Source organism: Arvicanthis niloticus, chromosome 11 (assembly GCF_011762505.2).
Source record: "Arvicanthis niloticus isolate mArvNil1 chromosome 11, mArvNil1.pat.X, whole genome shotgun sequence".
Taxonomy (NCBI): domain Eukaryota; kingdom Metazoa; phylum Chordata; class Mammalia; order Rodentia; family Muridae; genus Arvicanthis; species Arvicanthis niloticus.
This window is the reverse complement of record NC_047668.1, coordinates 56,585,528-56,603,005: the sequence shown is the minus strand read 5'-3', so window position 1 is coordinate 56,603,005 and position 17,478 is coordinate 56,585,528. Positions and strand designations below refer to the sequence as shown.

At 39.5% G+C, this 17,478-nt stretch overlaps 1 protein-coding gene across 3 annotated transcripts in view; it reads right to left on the bottom strand.

Annotated features, from left to right (window-relative positions):
- Nucleotides 1–17,478, bottom strand: part of Memo1 (mediator of cell motility 1) — an 85,393-nt gene that overhangs the window by 66,776 nt on the left and 1,139 nt on the right. The gene's annotated exons all lie outside the window — the stretch shown is intronic.

Genomic DNA, 17,478 nt, shown 5'->3' with positions numbered 1-17,478 from the left:
AAAGTCTTTGAAAACACTTTGCCTTTTCCAAACACCTACATGGGGCCAGATACCACTGACAGCCTCAGGAAAAACAATGCATCACAAGAGGGTCAATACAGTAGAAGATACACAAATCCAGCTGTTTTCCATTAAACAACACATTAAAAATATTTGTGAAAACATCATATAGGCTCATCTCCAATTTTCAAAACCATTATTTTCATTTAAAATGTCATTTCAATTAACAGGTATACTGTCATTTTTTAATGCATTAAAAGTAACTGTCTTTAAGGTTTTACTTTCCAATTTGATAACTAGTGATAAATATAACTCAAATTTAAGCTGAAAAACGACTACTAAAGATCAAATATTTCCTCTAGCTATGCAGAGCTGAATAATCTTCCTCTGAAGACTCTAAACAGGAAGATTATCATAAGCAAAATAGATTCCCTATTTATAATGTAAACAGATATCCAATCATTACAATTAGTAATTTATAAAATAATATGAAACAACTACATGATTATACCATGTGCTAGAAAGGAGGAAATAATGACATGCTCATATACACTTGAAAACACATAAATACTGGACAGAGACTTAATCTATAAAAGCAATCACTTGCATGTAAAAGAGAACATAGAGAGGGTATAAAAATGAGATGGGAAAGGGGGTGGCTGGGAAAACAGCTCAGTGAATAAAGTGCTTATCACACACCCAAGAGGACCTATGTTCTACCCCCAGCTGGCAATGGACTTTGTAATCCTGTAACTGGAAAGACAAGTTAGACTCCTGAGAGTGACTAATCTGCAAGTGTATTCTAATCAGTGAGCTCCAGATGCCAAAATGAGACCCTGGGAGTACAGGGGTGTTACAACAGATCCTAAGGAACACTTAAGATGACCTCTTGACCTACATACACACAGACACACAGATCTATACATATGCACACACTAATAAGAACAGGACTTCTCAATGAATAACAAAAAGCATTTATATATCAATTCATTCAATGTTTTCCATTTATCCTATAAATTAATCCTAAATCAATATTAAGACATAGTAAGAATACATTTTTCCTTTATTTTTATTTTATTTTATTTTATTTTATTTTATTTTATGGGTCTGGTTATTTTACCTGTGTGTATGTCTGTATACCATGTGTATGCCTGGTGCTTCTGGAGGACAGAGATAGATACCCAGTCCCCCAGAACTGTAATGACAGATGCTGAGTCAGCATGAGGATGCTGGGAACTGAACCCTGGGTCCTCTGGAACAGTAGCCAGCGCTCTTAACTACTGAGCCAACTCTCCAGTCCCTCGAATACACTTTCAACTTTTATATTTTATTCTGGTTTCAGAAACACAAAAAAGCACAAATCTTCCCTTTTTATCAGATCTGATGCAGAACAGCACTGCTGGCAACTTAACCTGTAACAGAAGAAAAGGACTAGTCAATCTGATTCCTAAGGCAAGAGGGGGGAATATTTTGTTCTGTTATTTGATCCAAGACCTCTTTGGTTGAAGAGAAATTCTGATTCTCCCATTTCCACCTCCCACACATGGATCTACAGCCTGGTGTTATGTGGTACTGGAAATCAAATCCAGGTCCTCACATATGCTATGCAAGCACTCTAAAGACTGAACCACATCCCCAGCCCTAGGAAAGTATATCATTAATCAGTCGTGATAAGTTCAAAACAGGGATAAAGTAAGCAATTACTGATTCTATACACACACACACACACACACACACACACACACACACACACACACACACACAAGACCAGAAGTTATTTTATTAACTCTTTTACTTTTCAAAGTTGCACTTATGGTTCAGTGGTAGAAAGACCCAGGCCTTGTGCTCTATTCTAAGCAACGAGGAGAAAGAAAGGTACACTATGTCACAAATAAATCTGACTACATCAATTCAGATGAAGCAGCAGCTAATAAAGTTCTTAAATTACTTGTCACCTTTTGTAATAATCCAATATTAAAGGGTATTCTTTGCTCCCATAATGACTAGCATCCCTTAGATAACTGTGCTATCTAACACAGTTACTGCTATTATCTTTTTGTAACTGTCTTTTGCTCCTTTTCAGGTTCTTTATTCCAACCTTCTCTATCCCTTTTCTTCCACCCTTCCAACCCCCTAACACTGGATAGGAGAGAAAAACAGATAGAGGGGGAACAGGCCAACATTATCATTAGACTACTTCTTGCTAATTTAGGGAGGGCATCGAGTTCCTTGGGGTAAGCTTGATCTTTGCCTTCAGGACATCTAATTTCTTATTTCTTCTTTGCATAGGACTACTTAACAGCAACCAACCAACAATCCTCTCCAAGCATGCACATATATACATATGGAAACACACACACCCACTAAAAAGTGCCCAAGATTCCAAACAGCACACAATTGCCGCTGGCAATATCGCACCTTTGCAAGAGCACAAGGTAAATCATGGCTGCTGTGGACAATCTGAAATAGCCCCATATTCCATACCTGGGATTAAAATGAAAACATATGCCTGTAATATTTCTGGGGTTTTTTTTGTTTGTTTTTGTTTTTTGTTTGTTTTTTTTTTTTTTTTTTTTTTTTTTTTTGGTTTTTCGAGACAGAGTTTCTCTGTGTAGCCCTGGCTGTCCTGGAACTAACTCTGTAGACCAGGCTGGCCTCGAACTCAGAAATCCACCTGCCTCTGCCTCCCAAGTGCTGGGATTAAAGGCGTGCGCCACCACCGCCTGGCCCCTGAGCTTTTCTTAGTTCTCACTTTGTTGCTGGCTAGCCTGGACCTTGCTATGTAGTGCAGGCTTGTATTTAAAGTGATTCTCTTGCCTCAGCCTCCTAAGTTCTAGGAAAGACATAGGCAAACATGCTTGCCTGACTCTAAGAGTTTGTGATGTTCATTAATTTTTTTTCATGGCTTGAATTGCTCTCATTGTGTGCTTCTGGCTTGCTTCCCAGTGTCTGCTTCTAATTGTTTCATTAATTCACTTTTTGCATTTCCATCTTTTAATCCATTTTGAGTTTGTGATAATGAAATTTGAGATATGAGTCTACTTTATTGCCCTATAGTATGTCTTTATATTTTATTTTTGAATATAATATGAAAAATTAGCTTTATGATTAAATTGAATTTTAGTGTTTTGTGTCTCCCGGCAGACAACATATTTGAATTCATTGACTTATTCTTGGGTCTGTTAATACAGTTTTTATTATAGTAGTTTTAGACTTACTATTATATTTCTTCTGTTTTAGGAATTTCTGGCTTTTTATTTATTTATTTCATATGGGATTTCAGATGTACAATACTATGCATAGCTATTCTTACTTTACTTTTTCTTTATGAGCTTAATTATTGCTTGCTTATTTTATATACAGATTTTGAATTAGGCTTTCTACTTATTAAAACCACAATAAAAGTACTGTTGATGTATGTATGTATGTATATATGTATGTATTGATATGTGCATTGGTATTTTGCCTACATGTGTGTCTGTGTGAGAGTGTCAGGTCCCCTGGAAGTGGAGTTTCAGACAGTTGTGAGCTGCCATGTGGGTGCTGGGTTGTCTGGAGGAGCAATTGGTGTTCTCAACTGCAGAGCCATCTCTTCAGCCATTGTTGATAGTTTATTTTACTAATATTGTACTAAGCTTATAAACTCTTTTTTGAAGTTTTCCCATTTTTCTAGACATTTGGTATTTTTTTGAACTTTTTTTTTTTCAGTGCTTATGATTAAACTGTGTCTTTAGGCCTGATAGATTAGCATACTATCACTCAGCCAGATTACTAGGCTTTCAGTAGTGCTTATTTACATGGTCAGATTTCTTCATTAGGTTTTCTAAATTGTTACATGCATAAAAGCTTTTTGAGTGTGTTAAAACTTAACTAATCTTTATTTTTAATAATATTTTAGCTGGGTGGTGGTGCATCCCTTAATCCTGGCACTGGGGAGGCAGAGAGAGGCAGATCTCTGAGTTGCAGGACAGCCAGGGTTACACAGAGAAACCCTGTCTCAACAAAACAAACAAAAGAAAAAAAAACAATTTTGGTTGGTTCTCTTACATTTCTAGGAATACAGTCATATTTGCATTCAGTGATAATTTAACGTACTTACCAAGTTTACCTTCAGTTTTAAATTTTTTTCATCTTTAATAGTGATGGATATCCACATGGAGAGTAATGTTTAACAGTGATATTGACGGTAATGAAATTGTTTCTGTGTTCATCTCTTGTGCACAGCAGGGCTTTTGTTTTCATAGATTGCATAGCAGTTCTTTTTAAAGTTGCATTTATTTAGTATGCATGTGTATGTGTCTGTGTGTGTGCACGAATGCATGTACATGCATGTGTTTGTATGTGTAAGTGCCTTTGTGGAGGTCAGAAGTCACCTTGCAAGAATTTTTTTTTCTTCTACTATGGAAGTCCCAGGGATTGAACTCAAATCAACAGCCCAGCCCTATCCCTATGCATATATAACCTTTTTTGATTCTATATCTGATTTAGGGGACACACACACACACACACACACACAGCCATACTTTATTTGCTGGAGATAATAACTTATAGAGGACTCTGAGGTTTTTTATTTGGTTTTGTTTTTAAGTGTTTCTGTTTTTCAAGACAAGGTTTCTCTGTATAGCTCTAGCTGTCCTAGAACTTTCCATGTAGACTAGGCTGGCCTCGAGCTCACAACAAAGATCCACCTGCTTCTGCCTCCTGAATGCTGGGATTCAGGACATGTACCACTACCACCTGGGAACCCTGAATTTTATTTTTAGGGGAACTTGTTTTCTCTTTTTCCTGCTATTTCTTCCCTCTAGAGCCAGAATGAACAGCAAGGTTTAATTCTTACACTAAGCCAGTGGTTCTCAACCTGTGGGTCGAATAATTACATTATGATTCATATTTAAAATATGAATCTAAAGCAAATTTAAATTATTTAATTATTTAATTAAAATTTTAAATTTAAATTATTTAATTAAAATATGAATTTAAGCAAATTTAAAGATTTATTTATTTATCTTATGCATATGAGTACAACACTATTGCTGTCTTCAGACACACCAGAAAGAGGGCACCAGACCCTATTACAGATGGTTGTGAGCCACCATGTAGTTGTTGGGAATTGAACTCAGGACCTCTGGAAGAGCAGTCAGTGCTCTTAAACATCTCTCTAGCCCAAAAGTAGCAAATTTACAGTTATGAAGTAGCAACAAAATAATTTTATGGTTGGGGGGGTCATACAACATGAACTGTACCATATATATATGCCTTTGTACCTACTCAGTTCTGTCTTTGCATTATGAAAGTAGTTGTAGTTATATAAATGGATAGGTAGCAGTTTTTCAATAAAACTCTATAAAAAATATGTAGTGAAAATTTTGGAATTATGGTTTCTTTAAAAAAAAAAAAAAAACAAAAAAACAAATAGCACTTGGGAGGCAGAGGCAGGTGGATTTCTGAGTTCGAGGCCAGCCTGGTCTACAGAGTGAGTTCCAGGACAATTGCTCAGGGGCTGGAAAGGGTTCAGAAGTTAATAGCCCTCCTCTTCTTCCAGACAAACTAGGTTCAGTTCTCAGCACTCACATCAGGCAGCTCACAACCCACCAGGGGTCCAACACCCTCTTCTGGCCTCCTCAAGTACTGAACTCAGGTGCAAGACTTTAAAAATGTAAAATGAAAATGAAAATTAACTGGTGGCACATGCCCATAATCCTGGTCTTCAAGAAGCAGAAGCAGGGCTTGTGAGGTGACTTAGCAGGTAAAGGCACCTGCTGCTGCCAAGCATCACTACCTGTATTCAATCCCCAAGACCAACATGGTAGAAGAAAACTGTCTCCTTCAAGTTGTCCCTTAAGTACCACCACACATGCCATAGCATGCAAAGCAATGGACACGGATGGGGACAGACACACACACTCAACACACTCACTCACACCCTCCGAATTGTTAAGTACCACCATAATACATGCCACAGCATGCACAGCAATAGACATGGATGGGGACTGGGAGACACACACTGACACTGAATGAATGAATGAATGAATGAATGAATGAATGAAAGAAATTTTTAGAAAGTTTAAGACCAGGTATGGTACTGTACTCCTTTAATCCCACCACTCAGGAGGCAAAGGCAGCCTTTGTAATGTATCAGTTTTAAGCCAGGCAAGGCTACATAGTGAGACCCTGCCCTCCCCACCCCTAAAAAGCAACATATTTTCAAGAGACATAGTCAAGATGACCACTCCAGTTGGCATGTTGCTATAGGCTTTTATATCCCAACACTCAGGAAACAGAGGCAGGTAGCTTTGTGTCAGTTCATGGTCTACATAACAAGTTTCAGACCAGCCAGACTTGTGTGATGAGACTTTATGTCAAAAAAGGATCATTCAGGGTTGGAGAGATGGCTCAGAAGTTATGAGCACTGATTACTCTTCCAGAAGTATGAAATCACAGAGTTAAGCTGAGATCACAGTATTGAAGATCCTGCATCTTTGGCAAGAGGTTTTAATGTAATTGGGTTTTTTTTTTTTTTTTTTTTTTTTTTGGTTTTTTTTTTTTTTTTTTTTTTTTTTTTTTTTTTTTTCCCATTTTTCAAGACAGGGTTTCTCTGTGTAGTCCTGGCTGTCCTGGAACTCACTCTGTAGACCAGGCTGGCTTCGAACTCAGAAATCCGCCTGCCTCTGCCTCCCAAGTGCTGGGATTAAAGGCGTGCGCCACCACTACCGGGCCCTAATTTTATTTTTTAAAAATATCTCTGCATCCCCATGAAGAAGAAAACGGAAACTGAGCAGCCACTAGGAAGCTCTGCCAGTGATGTAAGAAATAACTAAGACCAGAGTAGCTGACACTAGAATTACACATACTTGCCAAAGAAAAGTGCCTGCATGGTAAACATGAGCTGTTGGTGATTGTTTATGTTTTCCATTTATTTTCATTTTAATTAAGTAAAATGACTTTTAATTAGCATCTGTCTAAATGTATGTCTGCACCACATTTTCACAATGCTTGTGGAAGCCAAAAGAGGGCATCGGATCCCCTGGGACTGGAGTCAGTTTTGAGCTGCCATATGAATGCTGGGAACTGAAATCAGGTCCTCTGGAAGAATAGCCAGTGTTCTTAACTAGTATCCATGATTCCTGCCCCTTGTTCTGTATTTTAATGGTAATTAGGATTGAATCCAAGGCCTCACACATGCTAGGAAAACACTGGGCAACAGAGCATTTTCTCTGCTTGGCACCAGGATATCTTTTGTCCCTTTACAGTATTTCCCTCACCTAAGCCTTTTCCTGTAGGAAATGTTCTAAGGTTCAGCCACTGACACTCTTTTTCTCTAATCATATTCACTCTAATGGTGACTTTATCCTTATCCAGACAGATATTCAACTTTATCATCAATAATTCTCAATTGTGCCAGGTGATGGTGTCACATACCAGGCAGTCGGATCTCTGTGACTTCGAGGTTGGTCTGGTCTAGAAAACTAGATCCAGGACAGCCAGGGGTACACAGGGAAACCCTGTCTTTAAAAAAAAAAATCCCAATTGTACACCATCTTCTAAACTCAAACTCATACTACTGGACTGGATAGCAAATATCTCAAACAAACCAAAATGGAGTTCCTAGCCTTCTTTCTCCAAATTTGTGCCTCTTAAGTTGGTCTTCTCTATTTGAAATGATGGCAACTCTATCACTGAAACTGCTCAATGATAAACCTGAAAAGACAGATACCCATGACCTCTCTTTTTCTCAAGAACACTCCAAGTATGTCAGCCAATCCCCATTCTTCCTTCAAATTATATCCACACACCTGGGGCTGTGTGTAGTGGCACAACCTCCCCTCAGAAAAAAGAAAAAGACATACAAAATGTAACTAGGGAGCTGAAGATACAACGGTTGGGACTGGTTGCCTAGCAAGTAAAAAGCCCTGGGCAAGATCCCAAGTACCATAAAAATTGGAAACTGGAGGTGGTGGTGCAAGCCTGTAATCCTAGCATGGGAAGGAGGGCCATATTCCAAGGTCATCTTCTGCTACATAGTGAGTGTGAGACCAGCCTGAATTACATAAGACTCTGCTTAAAAAATAAACAAAAAATAAAAATAAAATAAAATTCTTTTTCTCAATCAGAAATCTAGAACTCTAAATTGAAAATCTAGAACTCATCTTTAAAAGAAATCAATTACAGGTTTAGTTCAGCTGATAAAGACTGCTTGCCTATCAATCACACACCCAGTACCACATAAACAAATGAAGTGGTCCATGGCTGTAATCCCTATACCCAGGGGGGAATGGGAGAATCAGAAGGTCAAAGCCATCCTCAGCTACATTGTCAGTTGAAGACCCTATCTCCAAAGAGGGAAAGCTGGGATTGGAATGATCAGAAAAATGGCTCAAGTGGTAAAGGTGTTTGCTGCCCAACCTGACCACCACAGCTGAAGCCCCAGAACTCACAGAGAGAGCCAACTCTTACTTCAAGTTGTCATCTGAATCCAACTCGTTCTGTGGTACTAAAATATTTTTTAATTTTTGAATAACATTCAGCAAATATGGTATGCTTTTATATCCTCTCCCATCTTTGATATTTTTAATTCAAAATATTTACTTTACAGTTATAAACATATTTTAAAGAATATTTACAATTATTAAAATACTGATTCCAAACAGTTCAAACTTCTAAGCTCAGGTTCTTCTAAGAAAAGTGACTCATAAAATGATGTCTCCTCCAAGTCTTAGTTATAAAAGTCAGCTATAAAATGGCAGAACAGGTGTGGTAAAAGACCTGTCTTAACTGTCCTATGCTTAATAAGGTTAATGTTAAATTCTTTAACATTTAAGCATGTTTTATAAGTCATAAATGATACACAAGTATGAATTAGGTATCCACAATGTACTGTGGGAATATCTGAAATGTAACAGAAGTTGTTCCGTTTTAAGAGCAACAGAGCTTAGCACAGCATTCAGTGCTAACCTTAAACTTTAGAGTCAAACCGGCTTCTCCACTTGTTACACCTTGAACAAGTCACTCACTCTCTGAGTCACATCTATAAATGGAAATAACAGCAACTTGGCACAATAACTTTGTAGACTAGAGATTATACACATATACATGCAGTGTTCCTGTGGGAAAAATCTAAAAAAGAATTTTTTAAAGATTATTTCATTATTTTTAATTTTCCTGTGAAGTCCAGTGCTCGATCCCCTGGATCTAGGGTTACACACAGTTGTGAGCCACCCAATATGGGATCTAACTCTGTCCTCAAGAACAATATGGGATGCCAGGCAGTGGTGGTAGCACACACCTTTAGTCCTAGCAAGCAGGGTTACAAGGAAAAACCCTGTAGGAGACAGAAGATTCAACAGCATGTGCTCCTAACTGCTGAACCATCTCTCTAGCCTCACGAAGACTTCTTTTTAAAGATTTACTTATTTTTATTTTACGTGTGCAAGTGCACTGGGTATGTTCCTGATGTCTGCAAAGGCCAGAAGATCCCCCTGGGTACTAGATCCCCTGGACTAGAGTTATAAATGGTTATAAGCCAGGAAGTGGATGCCAGGAACCAAACTAAGGTCCTCTATACGAGCAATGAGTGTTCTTAACCACTGAGCCCCTATCCAGCCCCAAAGGCATTTATTACTTTTATTTTTATTTATGTGTATGGCTGCTTTGTTTACATACATCTCTATACAAATCATATGCATGCCTAGTGCCACAGAAGGCAGAAGACAACGGATCCCCAGGAACTGAATGGTTATGAGGTACCGTGTAGGTGATGTGAATCAAATCCAGGTAGTCTGGAAAACCAACAGATGGTCTTAACTGTCAATCCCTTTCTCCAGCCCTCAAGAACATTCTTATTTTTATTTTTATTTTGTTGTCATTTCCATCTATATCTATATCTATGGCGAAATCTTAGGGAGGCATTTTTCAATTGAGATTCTTGTGTCTCCGATGATTCTAGCCTGTATCAAGTTGACATTAAACTAGCCAGCACAGATACCTAGTGTTGACAAGCATTTAGAGTAACAAACTCATGTAATACTGACAGGAGTGCAAAACTGCTTCAGAAGTATCTACTAAATGTAGATTTGAATTTTTCAAAGGCCAACTTCTAGTGATGGTTCTTAAATGCTTTAACCTCCCTTCTAGCCCACCACCCACCAGAGGTAGTGGAAAAGAAAGGTTATTAGGACATGGGAGACATGGACCTTTTTAGAAATTGCTCTTTGGAGCAAATCCATCTGTGTTGTCAGGAAATCAACAGTTCAGTTCACAGGTCAGCAGCAGCAGCTCAATCCACTTTCAAACACTTTCACGAATACACCAGCAATCCAGTTCAGTAGTGTTGGGATAGCAATTCGGCATGACCTAGCAGAGATAGCTAGACCTCAACATGAGTCAGCAGGAGGAACCAGGACCACCGGGGAGACCAGAAGTTCTAGGCTGTGCCTCTCTCAGTGAAGTGGAGATCAGCAAAGACACAAGACCAAGAAGCGTTGTAAAGCTAGCTATGCAAGCAAGACAACCCAAGCCCCTGTCATTGTCCGTTGGGTCCTATGTCTTGCCTCACCATGTCAGTCTGTTTTAGCAAAACTACAGAGAGTCTGTATCAGCTGACATCACTCTGCCAATCAGTCTGAGTCCACAGAAGTAGCAAAAAGCTACAGGAAGTTTTTTAGTGTGTTTCTCTCTTTGGAGTCTCAACAAATGGAGCTCTACAAAGCATGTAAGGCAAATCAATACATGTGTGTTGTCAGCAAAGAACCCCTTATCACATGTTCTTTCACCTGCTTACTTTAGCAAAATAGCCTTTCACCTGTGTCTGCTTCAGGAACACACTCCACATATTTGCCCCAGCAAAACACCATTCAACACAACTGACATTCCAAAGAAACCAGAAGTTTCCACTTCAACTAAAATTTAATATACACATACCATAGTCTAATAATTTTTCTCTCAATTATATAACCAGGAAAAGTCACAAATACATCCACCTAAAACGAATATAATAGTATAAAAGTATCCAAGAAAGAAAAGATATTAAAAATGAAGTGTCCATCAGTTATAAAAATGGATAAACCAAGGTGTATTCACTTAATAAAGTAATGAGAATAAATTTATCTCACAAATGTAAACTTAAGCTAACGAATTTCAATAAGTGCATCAGTGTTGGAGCATTCATGAAGACCTGGCTGGCCTTGGTCCTTCTCCTGGGCATTATCCTGACTTAAGTCTAGTCTTCAACCTTCAGTGATGGCCTTCAAATGATCTAAGCCCCACCAGGCCCCCAAGCAAGCCCCAAGTTTGGTCCCAGATTCTTTATCCCCACCCTCAAAAGCAGAGCTGCCTCCTAGGTTAGAAGCAGGGTCAGGGCTTGAGACAGAAGTGCTGAGGTTGAGTACAAGACTGTCTGCTTGTGACTGACTGACCACTTAGAGTAGAGCCTCCTTGTCCTCTCTCCGTGGGCTTGTGACCTCATCCTTGTGGCATCTCCACTGCCTTCCTGGGAAGGCCTTCCCTCCCTTACTTAGAACACCAACTGCCACTGTCACTGGGTTGCTTCTGCCATGCCCAGGGCACAATGAGGACAAGGACCCACTAGCTAAAGCAGTGTCCAAAGCTGGGTTTGAAGCTGCTTTTTGGCTGGTAGTCATGTCCCAAAGTGGGGTATGGTGCTCTGAGAAGTGCTGTGAGCCAAGAGACTTGAAGACTTCTCTGCTAGCCTAGAATGGACTAGAAGGTCTGGCTAGGTTTTTCCTGTGTCTGCTATAGCTTCACTACCATAGTATGTACCCATCGACCCTGCCCTGGCCAGCAAGATCAATGGGCCCCCCTATATAGAACAAGCAAGGTGAACCCCATTTGTTTCCAGCCTAGGGAGTCCTTGTGCTAGTTAGTGACAGAACTCCTTAGATCTAAAGTATGAAAAACCCATCAGAGCAACTGGTGCCACCATGTAGCAGATGGATCTATTTCAGATTGTTGGAATGGAACCTGTGCATCCTGCCTCACCCCTGGTCCACAGGCTGCTTTGTAAGAGACTCTTTGGCAGGAAATAAAGTTTCAAGTCGAGAGAGAGAGAGAGAGAGAGAGAGAGAGAGAGAGAGAGAGAGAGAAGAAGAAGAAGAAGAAGAAGAAGAGGAGGAGGAGGAGGAGGAGGAGGAGGAGGAGGAGGAGGAAGAGGAGGAGGAGGAGGAGGAGGAGGAAGAGGAGGAGGAGGAAGAGGAGGAAGAAGAGGAGAGGGGGGTGAGAGAGGGAGAGAGAAGGAGAGAAAGAAAGAAAAAATGAACATGGTACAAGAATATAAGGAACACAGGTAAACTAATGTTTCCTGTGCTGGGTGCAGGTTAGAGAAGTGTGTCAGCTTTGAGAAAGCGCCATCTAGTTATTCTACTTTTCTTCACATGTCACATATGGGACACCCAGGGGTAGGGTGTGGGATTGAGACACTGTCTCACTACATAGCTTCAATTGTTCTGAAACTATGCAGATCAGGATGGCCTTGAACACGGAAATCCACCTCACCTGCCTCTGCCTCCCAGAATGTTTACACTTAACATTAAACAGTAGTAGTACTGGTATTAAGATTTCTAACTCTTTCCTACTGCCTATATTATGCTCAAATGCCTGACTACAATCCTATGTCATATGCACTGTTTTTCAAAATTTAAACATCAATATCTCTGAGCATGTGCATCTCTATTGCCCATACTCACTACTTGCTAATTCACCCACTCTTTTAGTTACTTTTCTCATTACTGTGACAAAATACCAGACAAGAAGTAACCTAGAGGAAGAGGATTTGTTTTTACTTACAGTTACAGAGGATATTCTATCAGAAGGAGAATAACTGACGGCAGGAGTTGGAGGCAGCTGGTTGCATGGCATCCCAGTCAGGAATAGAAAGCAATAAATAGGCATCAGCTCCCCTTTCTCCTTTCCATGCTATACAGAACCCTAGCACAAGCGAGGTGCAGAACACATTCAGGGTGGGTCTTCCCACTTCAAGGCATTCAACCTAGATAATCCTTCTCAGACAGGCCAAGAGTTGAAATCCCGTCAAATTGATAACAAATAGTAAATATCACATCTATTATATACCAAACACTTTTAACATTCCTTAAGGTTTGCTAAAAATCTATGTAAAACACTGTACTTCAGACTTCTGACACAGATCAGCAGGTAAAGGCACTCACACCCAAATGTGTCAACTTGAGTTTGGTTCCCAGGACACACATGGTAGAAAGAAAGAATGACCTCCCACAAGTTGTCCTCTGCCTTACCACACCCTTCATAGCATGCCTGCCTACACGCCTGCACACAAACTAAATAAAATGTAACCATTTTTAAATTTTTTTAATTTGTGGTATCAAAAACAAAACAATTTCCTAGCTTCAATGAGTCAATAACCTTATATACAAATAATAAAAGCAAAAAAAAAAAAAAAAACACACCCCAGGTGTTACAGGGACACAAAGACAAAAAGGAAAGATACAAAGTAGGTCTCTTGGAGTATAAACATCCCCTAGAGAATGAGCAGAAGCTTTCCTGTTAAGGGCATTTTCACAGAGGGAGCAGTCTGAGCAAAAGGCACAGAGCTAAAAACCAGCATGCTACAGTTTAGGAAGCAATGAACAGCTGCTAAATGTTCCTTGAGGCTAGTAACACCGAGATGAGAGGGGCCAGAGAGGGGCCGCTGATGTCAAGACAGAAGCCACATGAGTAATCAAAGGATTTCAACCTTATCCAAAAGGCAGGATCAGAGAGGAAGTGATCCAAGGAAATGATTCTTTCAGAAGATTACTGAGGAAGCAGAGAATGGAATTAAAGGGATAAGGAAGAAAAAGTCCGCTTAGCACACAACATTAATTGTCCTGACAAAAAATATAAGAGACTAAAACAATCAAACAGAAGCTATACCTATATGGGTGTGGTGGCACATGCGTTTATTTCATCTTTTTTTTTTTTTTAACTTACTTATATGAGTACACTGTAGCTATCTTCAGACACACCAGAAGAGGGCATCGGATCCCATTACAGAGGGTTGTGAGCCACCATGTGGTTGCTGGGAATTGAACCCAGGACCTCTGGAAAAGCAGTCAGTGCTCTTAACCACTGAGCCATCTCTCCAGACCGCACATGCCTTTAATTCCAATACTCAGGAGGCTGAGGCAGGAAGATTTCTCTGAGTTTCCAGCCTAGTCTGCTCTACATAGCAAGTTCCAGGACAGCTAAGACTATACAGAGACACTGTCTCAAATAAAAAAAATTTTTTTAATTTTTTAAAAACTTGTTTTAATTAAAAAAAAAAAAGCTATATTTAATCTGGAGAAAAACTATACAAATTACTGTTGCCTTTAACCCCAACACTGGCAGGAGAATTTCTATGAATTCCAGGTCAGCCAAGGTTACAGAGCAAGACCTTGTTTTTTTGTTTTGTTTTTTTTTTTAATTATTTATACACACACACACAACACACATACACATATACAAGTACTGGTCACACTAACCACTAACCTCCCTGGCTAGCAGATTCTTTTTATATAAAGGGCCAAATAGTAAGTATTTTAGGCTTATGTTCCACATACAATTCTACTCTGTTTTTTGAGACAGGGTCTCTCTGTGCCTAGTCTATGTAGCAAGTTCCAAGACAGCTAAGACTACAGAGTTCCAGGCTTTCCAGGAACTCAGTATTAGCCAGGCTGACCTAGTAGAAGTCACAAACATACACCTGCCTCTGCCACACCTGGCTTTTTTTGTTGTTTTTTTAGACAAATTAAAAATTAAAACATCGAGCTCCAGGGTGGGATCCAATCCCTCTCGATTCAGAGGGTACCTGCACTCATGTGCACACAGCAGCCCCCCACACACACACACAGAGATAATTCAAATAATAATAAATCTTTTCTAAAACAAAATTTAGCTAATGAATTTTCTTACAGTTTGCAGGGTGCACTTGGGATCTGAGCCATAGTCTGCTCATCCTTGCTGCACACTGTTAAGGAAATGAGGATTAACCTTCCTATGCGATTAGTTTTCCTAAAATGTTACTTGCATTATATTAATATCCAAGTCTAAAACCTCCATCAGTGCAGCTTGTTAAGTCCAATTCCTATAGTACCTAATTCATAGGCATGTTCAGCTCCAACTACAATCCAGGCTTTCAAACTATACCCGTAAGAACACACCATTCATTCTTACTACGTTCAATTAGTTACACTTTCCTGTCTCTGATGATGTGTGCTGTTTCCCAATCCAATGTTCTTTCCTCCTGTTCTAAACTTGACTACATATCCTTCCTTCAGAGCACAACTGAAATCCTACCTCTACATGACTCCACCCTCCTCACAACATGCAAATGCACTCTCAACCTAACAGATACTTAATTGCCTTTCTGAAGTTAGAGTTTACCTCAAATAAAAAGGGAATGCAGAAGTTCATACCCCCTCATCCAATAGATCTAACAACATATAACAAGGAGTAAATAAGAAAAAGACATGTGTATGAGTGCATGTAATATAAATGTACAATTTTTTTCTTACTGAAATAGCTAGTTAACTGAAGTCAATGTGGCTTGCTTACCCTTATTTCTTTCAATAACTGAATACTTTCTATGTGTACAACCTGATCACTGGGAAAGACACAAAATGACAACACATCTTTCCTATTCTTTTTATTGACTAGTTGTCTAGAGAAACAGCACAATACAAATAAAAACTCCCAATAGTAGGTCATAATTTCAACATAGATACACTATCATAACCTACAGACACAGTTATCAGACCAACTTCACATTACATACCCTACCTATAAGTTTGTTTCACTCATCTTAAGGATACAAATTGCGCTTCTAAAACTAAACTGCTTTAAGTTTACCCTAATTTCCTCAATATCAGTCAATTTAAAAAAAGACTGGTGGTGCAGTGTCTTTGATCCCAACACTGGGAGGCAGAGCCAGGTGGATGGATCTCTGTAAGTTCAAGGGAGTTCCAGCACAGCCAGGGCAACAAACACAGAGAAACCCTGGAGGAGTCTCACACACCCCAAAAAGTCATACACCTGAATTCCAGTAAGTAATTCACCCAGATTTAACTCACTCAGATTTTAGGGAAGACTATAATTACCTGTATCAACAGTTTTAAGGAAATAGCCCATGCTTATTTACTAAGTATCTACAGTCAGGATTTTTTGACCAGATTATAGGCTATATCTTGTATTTTAAATTCTAAGGAATTCTAAGACCGTAAGTGTGAACTGTACCCAATTTTCCTACCCATACATATATCTAACAATCTAAAACTTCTCTAGAATATTTGCCCACATTCCAATGCAAGCTACAACAAAAGCTTAAAACATGTGTAACAGATGCACAGAATCACACACACAAAAGAAAATGCTAAAAGAGAGCCATGAATATGAAAAATTCGACTTTCTAATTCTCCAAAACATACTGGGAAAAACAAACTTATTTACAAGCCTTCTATTTAACAATAAGAAATATTAATAGTGCATTGGTTATAAAGGGCAAACTCAGGAGCCAGAGACCTGGCATATTCAATTCCTATTTTACCACAGGCCTAGTCTAGGGTGCAGCACTAAATTTCTCTGTTTCCCCATATACTGACACAAGAACAGCTTAACTGACATTTTCAGGTTGTGAGAACTGATTAAAAGTCTATGAAGTACTTCAGGACCATGAAGGGAACCCACTGTAGGCATAAAATGTCATATTTATCTAATGTAAAAACTACAGCTACCTGTTAGTCGTGGTTCCAAACCCAGCTCTGTAATTCTTTTGTGTCTTAGCAGGGCAAATCCGCTGTGGACCAGCAAGGTGCATGGACTTCAGGAGCTGGTTGAACAATCTCAGGGAAAAAAAAAAAAAAAAAAACCTGCCTTCCAGACTTTCCCTTTTCCCAAAAGAATCCGGTCACACTATCCTTCCCTAGTACTTGCAGAGGAAAACATGAAGGTTAGAGCCAGTTGCTGAGAAGCCCAGATGGCCTACAGACCAACAGGAATCACGGAGGAACTTTTCTTTGTTACCAAAGCAGAAATGTGACCCCTGAAAATAATCTCAGAAAACAATCCTTGTGAAGAGAGTTGTGCTAGAGGGAAACAGCCTAACCCTTTCTTACCTAAAGAACTACACAAGGTTTTGAAGAAAGTGCAGACAAAATTCTCTCAAAACGTAAGCTAAACTAGGCAGGTTGTCCAGCACCTGCTCGGTGCTGAGCACTGGGTACTGAAGAGGTTGCTCAGGAAAAGTGCTGATGCCATCTCCAGCTGCCCCTGAATGACAGTAACAATGCAAACACTGACAAAAGAGCTAGGAGGCCACCCAGAGCCCCTGCCTGGCAGTAGCTCTGCCCGAGCCTCCACGTACAAAGCGACAAATCCCCGAGAGGCCCTGGTCTGAGAGATCTTCCAAGCGAGCCCAGGAGTAGTACCAGGAGGGATAGGGAGAAAAGTACTGCCTGTCACTCCTAACAGGGG